Source organism: Hemiscyllium ocellatum, chromosome 8, assembly GCF_020745735.1.
Source record: "Hemiscyllium ocellatum isolate sHemOce1 chromosome 8, sHemOce1.pat.X.cur, whole genome shotgun sequence".
NCBI lineage: Eukaryota > Metazoa > Chordata > Chondrichthyes > Orectolobiformes > Hemiscylliidae > Hemiscyllium > Hemiscyllium ocellatum.
Window position 1 is genome coordinate 57356459 of NC_083408.1, and position 18137 is coordinate 57374595.

The 18137-nt window shown below is 44.0% G+C and overlaps 1 protein-coding gene across 1 annotated transcript in view; it reads right to left on the reverse strand.

Moving 5' to 3' along the window:
* Window positions 1–18137, reverse strand: part of mipol1 (mirror-image polydactyly 1) — a 411230-nt gene that overhangs the window by 163947 nt on the left and 229146 nt on the right. The gene's annotated exons all lie outside the window — the stretch shown is intronic.

An 18137-nucleotide genomic window follows, 5' to 3' on the forward strand; every position in this document is an offset into this window, starting at 1 on the left:
CAAGTCAGCATAGATTTAATAAGGGGAGGATGTGCCTGACAAACCTGTTAGAATTCTTTGAAGAGGTAACAACAGGTTAGACCAGTGGATGTTATCTACCCAGACTTCCAAAAGGCCTTTGATAAGGTGCCTCATGGGAGGCTGCTGAGTAAGGTGAGGGCCCATGGTGTTCGAGGTGAGCTAATGAAATTATTAGATTACTTACAGTATGGAAACAGGCCCTTCAGCCCAACAAGTCCACACCGACCCTCCAAAGAGCAACCCACCCCGACCCATTCCCCTATATTTACCCCTTCACCTAACACTACAGGCAATTTAGCATGGCCAATTCACCTAACCTGCACTTCTTCGGACTGTGGGAGGAAACCGGAGCATACGGAGAGAATGTGCAAACTTCACACTGACAGTTTCCCGAGGTTGGAATTGAACCCGGTCTTGCGCTGTGAGGCAGCAGTGCTAACCACTGTGCCACCTGGCCACCCATGATGGATTGAGGATCAACTGTCTGACAGAAGGCACAGAGTTGGGATAAAAGGTTCTTTTATGAAATGGCACCTGGTGACCAGTGGTTTCCCGCAGGGTTCAGTGTTGGGGCCGCACGTTATATATTAATGATCTGGTCGAAGGGTGCATTCTGGGTGAAGTTCGCCGATGATACGAAGTTAGGTGGACAGGCAGGTAGTTCTGAGGAGGTGGGGAGGCTACAGAAAGATTTAGATAGTTTAGGAGAATGGTCCAGGAAATGGCTAATGAAACTCAATATAGGCAAATGCAAGATCTTGCACTTTGGAAAAAGAACACAGGCATGGACTATTTTATAAACAGTGAGAAAATTCATAAAGCCAAAGTACAAAGGGATTTGGGAGTGCTAGTACAGGATTCTCTAAAGGTTGACTTGCAGGTTGAGTCCATGGTTAAGAAAGCAAATGTAATTTATCTCAAGAAGGTTGAAATATAAAAGCAGCGATATGCTACTGAGACTTTATAAAGCTCTAGTTAGGCCTCATTTAGAATACTGTGTCCAGTTTTGGGCCACACACCTCTGGAAGGACATACTGGCACTGGAGCATGTCCAGCAGAGATTCACATGGATGATCCCTGGAATGGTAGGCCTAACATACGATAAATGGCTGAGGATCCCGGGATTGTATTAGTTAGAGTTTAGAAGGTTGAGGGGAGATCTAATAGAAACGTACAAGATAATGCATGGCTTAGAAAGGGTGGACACTGGGAAATTATTTCCGTCAGGCGGGGAGACTAGGACTTGTGGGCACAGTCTTAGAATTAGAGTGGGTCTATTTAGAATGGAAATGAGGAAACATTTCTTCAGTCAGAGAGTGGTGGGCCTGTGGAATTCACTGCCATGGAGCACAGTGGAAGCCAGGACGTTAAATGTTTTCAGGGTAGAGATTGTTAAATTCTTAAGCTCGCAAGGAATTGAGGAATATGGGGAGAGTGTGGGTAAGTGGCGTTGGAATGCCCATCAGCCATGATTGAATGGCAGAGTGGACTCGATGGACTGAATGGCCTTACTTCCACTCCTATTTCTTATGGTCTTATGGACTCTGCGTGTTGTTCCTCCTCCCTTTAGGTGCCTTCTGGAAGGACCACCTGGAGTACAGTTAAGGTCCCTTGTCCCTTTCTCACCTTACCAATGCTGCTGAGCACCAATGGCTACAGTAATCGAGTGCAGATCCATATGCATATCTTGCAGTGATGTTCAGAAAATCATTGACTTTCTACCTACACTGATAGGCATTTCTGTTAACCCAGGTCATTGTACTGACTCAATCAGCTCTGTGTCCAGCTGGTGGCATGGTCTCCTTTATCAGTCAGCAGAAAAAGACACTGTACTCTTTTTGATGACCCTGTCCACAAGCAGCTTCAGATCCCTATCAGCAAAGCAAGGAGCTAAGTTGCCCTTTTGGGCCCTGTTGTTCAGGATAAGAGTGCAGGGCGGATTGTGGTTTGCAGCATTAGAAGCGCTGTGGAATGTTGCAAAGTCCTGAAGCTGTGAGTATCTCCCATGATTCAATGAGCTTTGTGCCATAGTATCTAGTTAATAAGCTGAAGGGAGGATGATTGTGAGAAAAACACTGACATGGGCTATAGCAGACTGTTCACCATGAACCTCTCCAAAAAAACATTTTATCAAAGAAAGAAACATTCATCCCTATTTATTGTAATGTAGAAATATTCACCCTCTGACATTCAATAGTGTTCTGCAACTGCTCTTCATTTACCAAACAGATGTAAAGATTTTTTGATTCGAACTTCTCATTTTAGCAGAGATTCAGCTATACAATAACTTCCATGAGAACGATTATAAACATATTCAAGAAGCATTAAAACTGAGTTTTCATACTGCCACACTATTGGCAAGAGCCATAAATATTTCTGATTGTTTACAAAATTGCAAAGAATGCTAGATTCAATGCATGATCACTTCACTAAAAGTATTAATTTGCTTTGTAATCTTTTCCACCTTCAGTTTTCTGCTGTAGTGTCATGTTCTAATATTGCAAAACATGCTTATGGAGCATCACTTAATAGCATTAATGCAATGAGTGAGTTATACTCACAATGCTTGACATAGTTACTTCAAACCATTAAGTATTGGATAAAAATGTCAAAAGTCTGCGATATCAAATTTGGACTCTTGTTAAAAACCTATTTGCTGGAGGAAATACCTTCTCCCTACTAGCTTGACCAACATCTTATTTTATCAAATGCCCTTTAAACATACATCTATTACCCATCACAGTCTTTCATCAGGTAACTCGATTAAGTCGGCCAGATGTTAACTCAGGCACCCAAAAGGAAGTTAACCTGTTTTTAAAGTAAATTTATTCTTGACCCTTTTCCTGTGAACAGAAGCAAGCAGAATATACAATATAAGACATATGATGCGTTCTTTAAAATTTCAGATTATTATTGAACAGGAGAGTCACAGTTAAAGATTTGCAGTAAATTATGTACATTTTAATAAAAACAAATTGCAACTCTGTCTCCAGTTGCTGAAACAAGTGTTCGGCTGTTTCAAGTTGTTCCTGTTGTAATCCTGCCTTCTACTTATGTGGGCAAATGCAACTTGTATGTTAGCATTCAAGTTAGCATGTAGAAATCTCCCATGTCATCTTATATAATTACATAAATTTAGGATGCATTAAATACTACTCTGTGGGAAAAGCGCCTTCAAAGAAATCATGTTACTCTGCAATAAACTTACACTAATTTTCCTTGAATTTCTTTATTCCTAATAAATAGATTTATACTCTCATAATTCTGATTAGTTAGTCAAAATCTTGACGCTTTAAGTTTATCAGAGAGAAATACTCTATTTATTATCCCATTTCCCTATAGTCAGTGGAACTCAGAATGACTATAGTGGAGAAAGAGGCGATTCGGCCCATCGAGTCTGCATCAATGCATCAAAGCACTCCACCCAGATCCATTTCCTCATCTAATCCCCATAACACTGCATGGGATTCTTTTTTTAAACCAAGGCTAACCCATGTGACCTGCATCTCCCTGGATACTAGGGGGAAATTTAGTTTGGCCAATCTACATACTATCTTTGGACTGTGGGAAGAAACCACAGAACCCTGAAAAATCCCACTAAGACATGGGGAGAACATTGAATAATCCATGCAGACTGTTGCCTTATGCTGAAACTGAACCTGGGTCCCTAATATTTGAGGCAGCAGTACTAACCACTGTGCCATCATGCGCCCTTGGTGGAGGAGAGTTGCAGACAAGATAAAGACCCTGAGGGAGGCAGTCAGAGCAACAGCTCGATTCATGGAGCTATAGAGAAAGAAGCTAGCTGTTTACTGAGTTTCTGCTAAGTGATTAAGGTCTTTTCTTTGCTTAAATTTGAACATCCTAACTTTAGCACCAATTTGGATACTAAAATATATTAAAGACAAAATAAATAAATGAATAATATAATTAAGTAATTCAAACACATGAAGGTTGGCAGTTCAACTGATAGGTCAATGTTGCAGCAAGTGGGACCTCCTGGATACCATTGTTTCCAGGTGAAACATATCTGCACTAAGTGTTTGAAGTTAAAGTAGTTTCAGTTCAGATTTTCTGAGCTAGAAACAAAAGAGCAAACACTGCGACACATCAGGGAGGGGCAAGTTACTTGCAATATTTGTATCAGGATACAGACACACCACCTGTGATAGGAACTTCTCATTTTGTCAGTCAACAGTTATTGGAAGTTGTAACTCTGAGTAAGGCAGGGAAGGGAACCCAGAGAATAGGAGTATCAAACTCTGCAAATTGGCCAGAGGCATGAGACTGTCTCAGCCTGTTTGGATAGGAGCAGTGAGCTGCAGGGCAAATGTGCAAACGGACGATGGATCCATCCTACAGGAAGACAGTAAAATTGGTGGTGGGGGGAGGGGGGGGGACATTCAAGGAACCTTGTTATTGTTGCATAGCAATAGTAATAGCTGTAGAAGTAGGAATAGGCACAAAAGAAAAAGAATATGCAGAAGAAGATAATATAGTCGGGCGGTGGGGGACACAATTCTCTACACCGATGACTCCCGGTGGCTGTGTTCCCTATCTCCTGCCAAGTTTTGGGCTGGAAAGAAACTTGCAGTAGTAGGGGGAGGATTTAGTGTTCATGGCCCCATGTAGAAAGAAGTGATATAGGTAGAACTACGAAAGGGGTACTGCATTGGGAGCATGAGGAACTTAGCATTAAATTGAAAAGCAGAATTTCAAAGATTATAACATCTGGATTATCAGCAAAGCTGCTTGTAAAGTATCACAGGGTACTTGAAATGAGAGAAGTAAGTACGTGGCTCAAAGTCAAATGTGGAAGAAGTGGGTTTCAGTTCATGGGCCACTGGTACCAGTACAGGAGAAAGTGGGGGCTGCATTGTTGGAATTCTCTAAACCTGAACTGTGCTGGTCTGAGTCATAACTGGTAATGATTGAGGCAATAAACAACATAGTGGAGCCAATGGACAAAATATGAAAGATGTGGTATATTTTAACACAGAGACAAGAAACAGGCAGGAAGGAGAAAGAGAAAAAAATGAGTACATCAAAGTGTTATGAAGTTGAAGGCGTGTACTGTACTTTTAAGAGAGAGTGAATGCTATTCTGCACCAAGAGCTTACAAGAACCTGTGTCATATATAACTATATAACTAGATAACAGTCTCAGAGTGTAGTGGAAAATTGAAAAGATGCAACATTTAGCTGAGTTGGTTAGGAGAAAGTGAGGACTACAGAGGCTGGAGAACAGAGCCAAAGGTGTGGAGCCGGAAAAGCAGAGCAGGTCAGGCCACAGCCGAGGAGCAGGAGAATCGACATTTCGGGCATAAGCCCTTCATCAGGAATGAAGCTGGTGTGCCTGGGAGCTGAGAGATAAATGGGAGGACGGCAGTGTTAGGGGAGAAGGTAGTTGAGAATGCGATAGATAGATGAAGGTGGGGGAGAAGGTTGGAGCGGAAAGATGGGAAAGGTGATGGACAGGTCACGAGGGCGGTGTTGAGTTGGAGACTTGGGACTGGGATAATATTGGGGGAGGAAATTAGAAAATTGGTGAAATCCACATTAATCCAGTGTGGTTGCACAGTCGCTTCCAAGGTGGAATATGAGGCATTCTTCCTCCAGGTGCCAAGTGGTAAAAGTTTTGCGATAGAGTAAGCCCAGGACAATAGACAATAGGTGCAGGAGTAGGCCATTCTGCCCTTCGAGCCTGCAGCACCATTCATTATGATCATGGCTGATCATCCTCAATCAGTATCCTGTTCCTGCCTTATCTCCATAATCCTTGATTCCACTATCCTTGAGAGCTCTATCCAACTCTTTCTTAAACGAATCCAGAGACTGGGCCTCCACTGCCTTTTAGGGCAGAGCATTCCACACACCCACCACTCTCTGGGTGAAGAAGTTTCTCCTCATTTCTGTCCTAAATGGCCTAGCCCTTATTTTTAAGCTGTGTCCTCTGGTTCGGGACTCACCCATCAACAGAAACATGTTTCCTGTCTCCAGAGTGTCCAATCGCTTAATAATCTTATACGTCTCAATCAGATCCCCTCTCAGTCTTCTAAACTCAAGGGTATACAAGCCCAGTCGCTCCAACCTTTCCACATAAGATATTCTCGCCATTCCAGGAATTGACCTTGTGAACCTACGCTGCATTCTCTCGATAGCCTGAATGTCTTTCCTCAAATTTGGAGACCAGAACTGCACACAATATTCCAGGTGCGGTCTCACCAGGGCCCTGTACAGCTGCAGAAGAACCTCTTTGCTTCTATACTCAATCCCTCGTTATGAAGGCCAGCATGCTATTGGCTTTCTTCACGACCTATTGTACCTGCATGCTTGCCTTCAACGACTGGTGTCCAAGAACACGCAGATCTCTTTGTACTGTCCCTTTACCTAACTTGGCTCCATTTAGGTAGTAATCTGCTTCCTGTTCTTGCCACCAAAGTGGATAACCATACATTTATACACATTAAACTGCATCTGCCATGCATCTGTCCACTCACCTAATCTGTCCAGGTCACCCTGTAATCTCCTAACATCCTCCTCACACTTCACCCTGCCACCCAGCTTTGTATCATCAGCAAATTTGCTAATGTTACTATTAATACCATCTTCTATATCATTAATACATATTGTAAAAAGCTGCGGTCCCAGCACTGATCCCTGCGGTACCCTACTGGTCACCGTCTGCCATTCCAATAGGGAGCCGTTTATCACTACTCTTTGTTTCCTGTCAGCCAACCAATTTTCAATCCAAGTCAGTACTTTGCCCCCAATACCATGCACCCTAACTTTGCTCACTAACCTCCTATGTGGGACTTTATCAAAGGCTTTCTGAAAGTCCAGGTACACTACATCCACTGGATCTCTCTTATCCATCTTCAGAGTTGTATCCTCAAAAAATTCCAGAAGATTAGTCAAGCATGATTTCCCTTCATAAATCCATGCTGACTCTGACCTATCCTGTTACTGCTATCCAGATGTGTCATAATTCATCCTTTACAATAGACTCCAGCATCTTTCCCACCACTGAGGTCAGACTAACTAGTCTATAATTTCCTGCTTTCTCTCTTGCTCCTTTCTTAAAAAGTGGTACAACATTAGCCACCCTCCAAGCTGCAGGAACTGATCCTGAATCTTTCGAACTCTGGAAAATAATCACCAACACATCCATGATTTCTCGAGCCACCTCTTTCAGTACCCTGGGATGTAGACCATCAGGTCCCGGGGACTTATCAGCTTTCAGACCTAACAGTCTCTCCAACACCAATTCCTGGCAAATATAAATTCCTTTCAGTTCAGGTCCTTCAGCCACGGTTACCTCTGGGAGATTGCTTTTGTCTTCCCCAGTGAACACAGATCCGAAGTACCAATTCAATTCTTCTGCCGTTTCTTTGTTCCCCATAATATATTCCCCTGTTTCTGACTTCAAAGGCCCAATTTTAGTCTTAACCATTCTTTTCCTTTTCACATACCTAAAAAAGCTTTTACAATCCTCCTTTATACTTTTGGCCAGTTTACCTTCGTACCTCATTTTTTTCTCTGCGTATTTCCTTCTTAGAAAACCTCTGTTGTTCTTTAAAAGCTTCCCAGTCCTCCGTTTTCCCACTCATCTTTGCTATGTTATACTTTTTCTCTTTTGATTTTATATGTTCCTTAACTTTCGTCATCAGCCACGGCCACCCCTGCCTCCTCCTAGGATCTTTCTTCCTTTTTCGAATGAACTGATCCTGCATCTTCTGCATTATACCAAGAAATATCTGCCATTGTTCCTCCACGGTCATCCCTGCTAAGGTATTGCACCATTGAACTTTGGCCAGCTCCTCCCTCATAACTCCATAGTTCCCTTTATTCAACTGAAATATTATCACTATCGATTGTACCCTCTCCCTTTCAAATTGCAGATTGAAGCTTATTGTTTTATGGTCACTACCTCCTAATGGCTCCTTCACTTCAAGGTCCCTGATCAAGTCTGGTTTGTTACACAATACCAGATCCAGAATTGCCTTCTCCCTGCTAGGCTCCAGCACCAGCTGTTCTAAGAATCCATCTGCATGTCCTTGGCAAAGGGGGAGGGGGAGTTAAGTGTTCAGCCACGGAATGGTGAGGTTGGTTGATGCAGGTATCCCAGAGATGTTTTCTGAAATGATTAGATGGTTGGTGTCCGGTCTCCCCAATGTAGAGGAGACTACATCGGGTGCAATGAGTATTTTGGTGGAGGTACAGGTAAATTTCTGTTGGATATGAAATGATCCTTTGGTGCCTTGGACAGAGGTGAGGGGGAGATGTGGGCACAGGTTTTGCACTTCCTGTGGTGGCAGGTGAAGGTACCAGGAGTGGGCTGTGAGCTGGTGGGGGGGGGGCGAAGATTTGACAAGGGGGCCGCAGATAGAATGATCTCTCCAGAACGCTGATAGAGGTGGCAAGGGAAAAAATATCCCTGATTATGGGTCTGTTTGTAGGTAACAGGAGTGACAGAGGATGATGCGATGTATGTGGAGTTGGTGGAGTGGAAGGTGAGGACCGGGGGGTTCTGTCCTTGTTGCACTGGGAGGGATAAGGTTCAAAGGCAGAGGTGGAGTGGAGGAGATACATTGGAGGGCATTGTCAAACACATGGGAAAGGAAATTCCAATCTTGGAAGAATGAGGCCATCTGGGGTTTTCTAAGGTGGAATTGGTCATCCTGGGAACAGATGCAGTGGAGACAGAGGCATTTGGAAAAGGGATGGCTATTTTACAGGAGGTAGGGTGGGAGGAGGTATAGTCCAGGTTGCTGTGGGAGTCGGTGAGCTTGTAGTAGATGTCCATGGTTAGTCAGTCGCTGGAGATGGAGATGGAAAGGTCCAGGAAGGTAGGGAGGTGTCTGAGATGGCCCAGGTAAATTTGACCTGGGTTGTCATGATTTGGAGATGCTGGTGTTGGACTGGGGCGTACAAAGTTAAAAATCACACAACACCAGATTATAGTCGAATAGGTTTAATTGGAAGCACGAGCTTTTGGAGAGCTGCTTCTTCATCAGGTGGTTGTGGAGGACACAATTGTAAGATACAGAGACTCCTACACACTCACACACTCCCACACTCACACATGCACCCTCTCACAGACTTAGACCCCTTTACACTCACTCACACACACACACACAAACAAACGTATATACACTCTCTCTCATAGACACTCACATACCTCCACTCCAGACACACACACACCTACCCACATGCACACATACACATAAATGCTTGTGGGGTGAATTTGTTCTTGCAAAGTTATGTTGTACTTTGCTCAAAAGCTGCATGAATCCATGTAAGAGTCTGTTAACTTTTTTTTTAAGATTAGAATCAGTGTAAACATTGTGGCACAGACAACAGCACACAGGGGGCTAACACCTTCAACATATTATCTGGGCTGACACTAATTGTTAAAATTAACCTGAGAATGTAACTTTTTAAAAAAGTTTTGTGATTTACATATGAAAGTAGTGAAACTAACATGGTCATTCTAACAGATGAGAGACTTAACAAACAGGGGGAGAAGGGAAAGATCTTGCTGTGGCAGTGGATCCTGTGGAAGTCGCAGCAGCAGTGGATCCTGCAGCGGTCGCAGAAGTGGTCATCTTCCCGGTGATTGTGGAGATGGTTGACTGGACGGTGGTCACAGAGGCAGTGTGGTCGGCAGTGGCTGTGGTCTGTGGGGCGGCGAGGGCGGAAATTATGTCATAATTCACTATGGTGGTTGTGGCTGGAGCAGCCGTGTGGCTAATGGCATCTAAGTAGTTTCAGGGGCCAGGAGACGGTTCTGGAATGGTTGAGGAAACTCAAGTATTGAGGTAAATACATGATATTTTGTTCAACTTACGTTCTTTTATGTCCAATATAGTGAGGAAAAAGCATTTGGTCAGCGAGTGAATTGTCCTGAAGATATAAAACAGCAGAGGTCCTTTGCAGGTCTTGTTAGAAATGAAGATGTTCAGGATGGGTAACAGGCCAGCACGGGATGTCCAGGTGGATGGGCTATGTTGGAGGCAGGAGAAGGTGGGTGGGTGGGAGTCTGAATTGAAAAAGTGGGTCCGTAGGTGGAGGAAGAAATGTTTGATGTTGCAATGCGTGTCAAACCCATTAATCCAGGAGGCCTTTGCTGAGGACTGAACTTTCATCCTCAGTCAGGAGGAGGTCCGGGGGAATAGTAAAAACACAGCAGCACTGGGAGGTAGAACTTGGGGTGGCACTGGAGCTGAGACTGCGGTGCAGACTGCCACTGGAGTGGGCATGGTTATGGGATTGGGAGTGACATCACTAGCGGAAGTGACATTCACCATGGTGGGTTGGGAGTGGGGCCTACGACAATACCCACAGGGGTGATGTAAAGCGTGACATCACCAGCTGAGTTTATGGGCAGCACAGTGGCACAGTGGTTAGCACTGCTGCCTCACAGCGCCTGAGACCCGGGTTCAATTTCCGACTCAGGTGACTGACTGTGTGGAGTTTGCACATTCTCCCCATGTCTGCGTGGGTTTCCTCCGGGTGCTCCGGTTTCCTCCAACAGTCCAAAGATGTGCGGGTCAGGTGAATTGGCCATACTAAATTGCCCGTAGTGTTAGGTAAGGGGTAAATGTAGGGGTATGGGTGGGTTACGCTTCGGCGGGTCGGTGTGGACTTGTTGGGCCGAAGGGCCTGTTTCCACATTGTAAGTAATCTAATCTAAAAAAAAATGTCACTGATGACAAAGTGACATCAATGGTATAGTCATTGGTGTTCCGGTGAGTGACATTTTTGGGGCAGAAGTGGCTGCAGTGGTGACAATTGCAGGGGCAGAAGTGACGACAGTGTAGGTATCACCTCGGTTGTTAGAAATAAAGAGGTTCAGTATGGGTAACAGACCAGCATGGGGTGTCCAGGTAGATGGGGCATGCTGGAGGTGGGAGATGGGGTTCTTGGTGGGAGATGGGGTGGGCGGGAATCTGAATTGATAAAGTGGGCCCAGAGGCAGAGGCGGTGGAAGAAATGTTCAATGTCGCAATGCGTGACGAACTCATTAATCTGGGACCATAGAGGGATGAAGTTGAGGCCATTTCTGAGAACTGAAAAGATTTGATAACAAATCGCACACCTGTAAGAAAACTCTTCTGATTGAATTCACTGGACACTTACAGAAGGTGGCAGAAACAGAACTATAGAACTTGAACTGGGAGATGTGGAGTGCTATCAGACAGCAGTGTTAGTTTATCTCCATATTGACGCTGAGCACAATTTAGGCTTCGACATTATGAGGAAGATTAATTTATATTTTGACATGTCCAATTGTTGTGTTTGGCATCTTCAGTAAGGCGGAGATCTGGGGGAATAGTAAAAACATGGCAGGACTTGAGGCTAGTAACTGGAGTGCAGCTGGAGCTGGGAGCTTATGCCCAAAACGTCGATATTCCTGCTCCTCAGATACTGCCTGACCTGCTGTGCTTTTTCAGCACCACACTCTCAACTCTGATCTCCAGCATCTATAGTCCCTACTTTCTCCTAGCAGTGCTAATCAGAATGGTATTTGTGCAACCTTGGTTCAGGAGACCAGGATATAGAATTGGTTTATTCAAAATGAGAAAGAGAAAGAAATCAGCAGTGGGAGTGATCTACAGGCCTCCTAACTGTAATCACAACGAGGGACAAAGCGAGCAAGAATAATTTTTGGCTGCTTGGAATTAAGGCCAGCAATAATCACAAAGGACTTCAATCTAAATCTCAATTGGATAAATCAGACTGGCAATAGTAACCTGGATGAGAAGTTCATTTGAGATAGCTTCTCAGAGCAGCATGCTTTGGAACTGAGCAGAGAGTAGGTTATGTTAGACTTGGTATTGAGTAATGTGACAGTATTAATTAATTACGTCAGAGTTAAGGCATCCGTAGGTAGCAGCGACCACAACATGATTGAATTTTACATCCATCTTGCAGGTAGGAAGGTTGAGTCTGAGATTCAAGACTTCCAACTAAACAACCTTGTTTATGGTGGTGCAATTGGAGATAGCCAAGAAAATCCCCGCAATTGAATCCACAGCTGATCTCCATCAACGTCGAAATGTTGAAGGTAAAATTAATGTTAAGGTGCCTGAACCTTGAGAAGCATTTTGCCTTACCCAATCCTCTCAAAATGGGAGGAGGGGATCTGCAGGCCAAGAAACTGGCAAGCCTTTGCACTGTAAGATATAATATGGGAGATGCGTGAAGGAATTAAGTAAGTGTAGGCAGTGAAAGGGAGAACACCCAAGAGCAGTTCACAAGAATCTCTATAAGCTAGACCGGACTTTGCAGACACTGCAAAGCAGGGTAAATTGGACCCAAACACATGTTTCACATGCTGCTGAGGCAGCAAAGAAATTGTGCGAAAATTTTGATACAACGGAGAACATCCACAGAGACTGATGGGTGATAAGAAGGGTGTCCTGAGCATGGGAGAAAGAGGTTCATGAATCAGAGCACCCCAAATAAGGCAAGATAAAAATGCACTCATTAAATGAAGGGGAGAACTGAAACAAGGGAAGCTATTATCAGAGCCATTTACCTCCATACAGCTATCCCCCCAGTGAGAGGGGAATCAGCAGTAGGAAGGTCCAAGGTAGCAGCTGCCGCTGCAATAGTGGGCATTCAGGCACTTTGCAAGAGGCTGCAGGGTTCCCTTGTGGTTAGCACTGCCACATAAGCCAGACTCAAGACTCCAGTCTATGCTGCTAGAAGGACCAGAAACACTAGTTAACTTGGTGGGTGAGATCATGCAGCCAAATTTAGTGGAGGAAATCCCACCACCTAATTCCTTGATGTGTTCTTGGGCCTCTGCTCTTTGTAGTTTTTATAAATGACTTGGATGAAGAAGTGGAATGGTGGGTTAGTAAATATGTCGATGACACAAAGCTCGGTGGTATTGTAGATGGTGTCGCGGGTTGTTGCAGGTTACAACATGACATTGACAGGATGCAGAGCAATGCTGAGAAGTGGCAGATGGAGTTCAACCTGGATAAATGCAAAGTGATTCATTTTGGAAGGTTGAATTTGAATGCTGATTGCAGGGTTAAAGGCAGGATTCTTGTCAATGTGTAGGAACAGCGGAGTCCATGTATAGATTCCTCAAAGTTGCCACCCAAGTTGATTGGGTTGTTAAGAAGGCATATAGTATTTTGGCTTTCATTAATAGTGGGATTGAGTTTAAGAGCCGTGAGGTTTTCTACAGCTCTGTAAAACCCTGGTTAGACGGTAGCTGGAATTTTGTGTCCAGTTCTGGTTGCCTCATTATAGGAAGGATGCCTCAACAGGGGGCAGAAGGGATTCTTAGCTGCCTGGACCTTTTGTACGCTTCCCTTTTCCTCTTGGCTAGTAGCACCATTTCTTGTCTTTCCTATCCCTTTTTTTCAAAGGGTCATACCTATCTTTGAAAACCTTCCACATATCAAAGATGGACTTCCCTTCATATAGCTGCCCCCATCCACATTTCCCACTCCTGTCTAATTTTGGCATAATTGACCTTTACCCAGTTTAGCACTTATCATTTAGGACCATTCTCACCTTTGTCAACGAGTATGCTAAAACTTACAGAATTGTGGTCACTATTCTCAACAAAATCCCCCACTGCAACTTCTACCAACTGGCCTGGCTCATTCTCTAACACCAGGTCCAATATGGCCACTTCCCTTGTCAGACTATTGACATACTGCCCTAGAAAGCGTTCCTGGATGCTCCTTACAAGTCTGCCCCATCCAGACCTCTGACACTAAGTGTATCCCAGTCAATGTTGGGTAAATTAAAATTTCCTATCACCACCACCCTGTTGCCTCTACATCTTTCCATAATCTGTTTACCTATTTGTTCTTCTACCTCACACTCACTGTTGGGAGGCCTGTAATAAAGCCCCACCAATGTAACTGCACCCTTCTTATTTCTCAGCTCCAGCCCTCCACAGTGTCCTCCTTTAGCACAGCTGTGATATCATCCTTGACCAACAATGCAACTCTTTCCCCGCTTTTACTTCCCTTCCAGACCTGTCTGAATCATCTATGTCCTGGAACATTTAATTGCCAATCATGTCCTTCCTTCAACCAAGTCTCTTTAATCGCAATAATGTCATACTCCCAGGCACTAATCCAAGCCCTAAGTTCATCTGCCTTATCTACTATACTCCTTGCATTAAAGCATATGCACTTCAGGCCTCCAGTTCTTTTGCGTTCATCTGCTCTCTGCCTATTCTTCCCCTTGGTGATGCTAATTTCCCATTTCTAATTAAATTAGAAATGGGAAATCAGCCAGAAGTGCATTCCTACACATTTGTTCAGGACAAATGTTTGTTCAGGAGGGGCATGGTGGCTCACTGGTTAGCACTGCTGCCTCACAGTGCCAGGGACCTGGGTTCAATTTCATCCTCAGGCTACTCTCTGGAGTTTGCACATTCTCCCTGATTCTGCGTGGGTTTCCTCCAGGTGCTCCGGTTCCTGCCACAGTCCAGGCATGTGTAGGTTAGGTGGATTAGCCAGGGTGATAGGGATAGGGTAGAGAGATGGATCTGGATGGGATGCTCTACAGACGGTCAGTGTGATCAATGGGACATATGGCTTGCTTCCACACTGTAGGGATTCTATGATTCTATGACTACACCAGGACCATAAAATGGGTGGTTTTAAAACACACAGGCAAACGTCTGTATGACAATATATACTACTTATCATAAACTTGTACCAGTGACATGTTAGAATTATTCGGAATACAGCTGCCAACATAGCACCCTTTCCAACTTCTGACATTATACTTGTATTTGGATTAGTGGCTATTTGGATGAAAAGCAGGGATTGACACAAACAAGACTGTGATCCACACTGGTGGGGCATAGCAAAAGATATGTCCAATGATTTGGCAACAGAGCACAACTGTCCACAGTTGATAGCCTTGGTTTGGCTAATTTGGATAATAAACTCAAACTTTTAACCCATCAAGTCAAACAGACCTTGGATCATCTTGGACAGTCACTAACAGTCCCCCGCCAAGCAGGGAATAAAAGAAAATCAGGCAGACCAACACTGAGTAATCATGCTAAAAGAGCAACCTGGACCATAAACAAGACGATCAGGGAAGATAGATATTGACAGTAGGCAGCAGAATAGGTCCTTTGGCACATATATGGGCAGTGGATGATTGAACAGTTGAGGGAGAACCTCCAGGTAGGCTAAGAAGGACAGGTCCCATTTGGACCACTGGTGAACAGATATAGCACTTGTTAAGAGAAGATACATCCCAGTATTTCAAATAGTTAATTATGATAATTGACCAAGGTCCAGCTTAACAACAATTGTAAGGGGACCCCAGGACAAGCCACAGTGATGGCCCCAATCATACAGACAAATCAAAATGGGTTACAATTCTTCAGGGTATAAAGTGTTGGCATTATCCAAGAGGGAGCATGGTTAGAATACGACGGCACCTTTGTATACACTGTTGAGAAAGAAGGAGGGTTCATAGGTACTACTCTAAATAAAATTTAATAAACAAAAGAGGTAATTTTATGCCCCGATCCACATATTCAAATGAAGATGCATTGTTTAGTTTCGCACAGATGCTGTCCTAAATTGTACTGTAGAGAGCTGGAGACTGAACACAGACATCACTGGGGTAGTGTTTAGGGGAAGACGAATATGACATTACAACTTCCCTAAAACATTACCAGAATGGGACTTTCACATCTAACATCCAAAACACCACTTTTGTATTAGGCCACATATACCAGCCAGGGTAGGCCAAATCGAGCTGACAGACATCCACAGGAGGAGTGAAATCTTGGTCAATGTCAGTGGGGAACTTGGATAAATTTTCAGAGATTATTGGGAGAAGTACGACATGGGCATTGAAGTATTAACAGAAATATTACAGCAGATCCAGACACAAATAACATTTTACAAAATTCATTTGTGGAACGTGCTTATCGCTGACTGGCCAGCAGTTATTGCCTATCTCTAGTTGCCCTTGAGAAGGTGGTAGCGAGCTGCCTTCTTCACCTGTTGTGGGTTGACCCACAATGTTATTAGAGAGAGAATTGCAGGACTTTGACCCAGCAACAGTGAAAGAAAGGAAATACATTTTCATGTCAGGATGGTAAGTGGCTTGAAGGGGAACTTGAAGGTAGTGGTATTGCCATGTTTCTATTGCCCTTGTATTTCATGGTGAAAGTGGTCATGAATTTGGAAAGTGCTGTCTGAGGATCTTTGGTGAATTTTTGCAGTGCATCTTTTAGATAGCACACATTGCTGCTGAGGGTTGGTGGTGGAAGGAGTGGATGCATATGGATGTAGTGCCAACCAAGCAGCTACTTTGTCCTGGATAGTGTCAAGCTTCTTGAGTGTTGTTGGTGCAGCAACTATCCCGGAAAGTGCACAGTAATGCATCACACTCCTGATTACCTTGTAGATGGCGGACAGGCTTTGGAAGGTCAGGTGGTGAGTGACTCGCTACAGTATTCCCAGCCTCTGACCTGCCTTGAAGACATTGTGTTTATGTGGAGTCCAGTTGAGTTTCTAGTCATTGGAAACCGCCCCCCCCAGGATGTTAGTAATGGGGAATCAGTGATGGTTAAACTATTGAATGTCAAGGGGCAGTGATTAGATTGTCTCTTATTGGTGATGGTCAGAGCCTTGTATTTGTGGGGTGCAAATGTTACTTGCCACTTGTCAGTCCAAGCCTAGATATTGCCCAGATTTGCATTTGAACATGGACTGCTTCAGTATCCGAAGAGCTGTGAATGGTGCTGAACATGGACAATCATCAGTGAACATTCCACTTCTGATCTTATGATGGAGGGATGATAATTGATAAAGCAGCTGAAGGTGGTTGGGTGGAGGACACTGCCCTGAGGAACTCCTGCAGACATTTCCTGGATCTGAGATGACTGACTTCCAATCACCATAACTATCTTTCTATGTACCAGGTATGACTGAGAGTTTGCCCACGAATTCCCATTGATTTCAGTTTTGATAGGGCTCATCAATGCCACACTCAGTTGAATGCAACCTTGGTATCAAGGGCTGTCGCTCTCACATCCCCTCTGGAATTAAGCTCTTTTTCCCATGTTTGAACCAATGCTGTGATAAGGTCGGAGCTTAGTGACCTAGCAGAACCAAGAATCAGGTTATTGCTGAGCATGTGCTTGATGGCATCTCCATCACTTTGTTGATGATGGAGAGTAGATTTATGGGGCGATAATTGTCTAGGTTGGGTTTGTCCTGCTTTTTATGCACAGGACATTTCTGGGCAAGTTTCTCCATTTTTCAAGTAGATGCCAGTGTTGTAACTGTACTGGAAGACCTTGACTAGGAGAACAGCAATGTCTGGACCAGAAATCTTCGGTACTATTGCTGTCACTGCCTCTAAACTTTGCAGTATCCAGTGTCTCCAACCGTTTCTTGATATCACATGGAGCAAATCAAATTGGCTGAAGGCTGGTATCTGTAATGCTGGCGACCGCTGGAGGAAGCCAAATTGAATCTTGCATTTTTTGCTGAAGATTGCTGTGAATGTTTCAGCCTTATCTTTCACAATGATGTGTTGGGCTCTTCCATGATTAAAGATGGAGATATTTGTGGAGCCTCCTCCTCCAGTGAGTTGTTTAATCATCCATTACCATTCATGACTGGATATGACATGACTGCAGAGCTTAGATCTGATCTGTTGATTGTGGGATTGCTTAGCTCTACATATACTTGCTGCTAACACTATTTGGCATTCAAGTAGTCCTGTTTGGTAGCTTCATCTATTGAAAGTATGTTCAGGTATGCCTGGTGCTGCTCCTGACATGCCCTCCTGCACTCTCCATTGAACCAGGGTTCATCCACTAGCTTGATGTTAATGGTTGAGTAGGGGATATGCCGAACCAGGTTGCATGTTGTGCTGGAGAACAATTCTGCTGCTGTCGATAGCTAATAGCACCTCATGGATGCTCAGTCTTGAATTGTTAGATTTGTTTCAAGTCTCTCCTATTTAGCATGGTGACAGTGCCATATAACATTAGGGAGGTTATTCTCCATGTGATAGCAGGAATTTGTCTCCACAAACACAAACACTCTTAGCAATACTGTAATGGACAGATGCATCTGCAGCTGACAGATA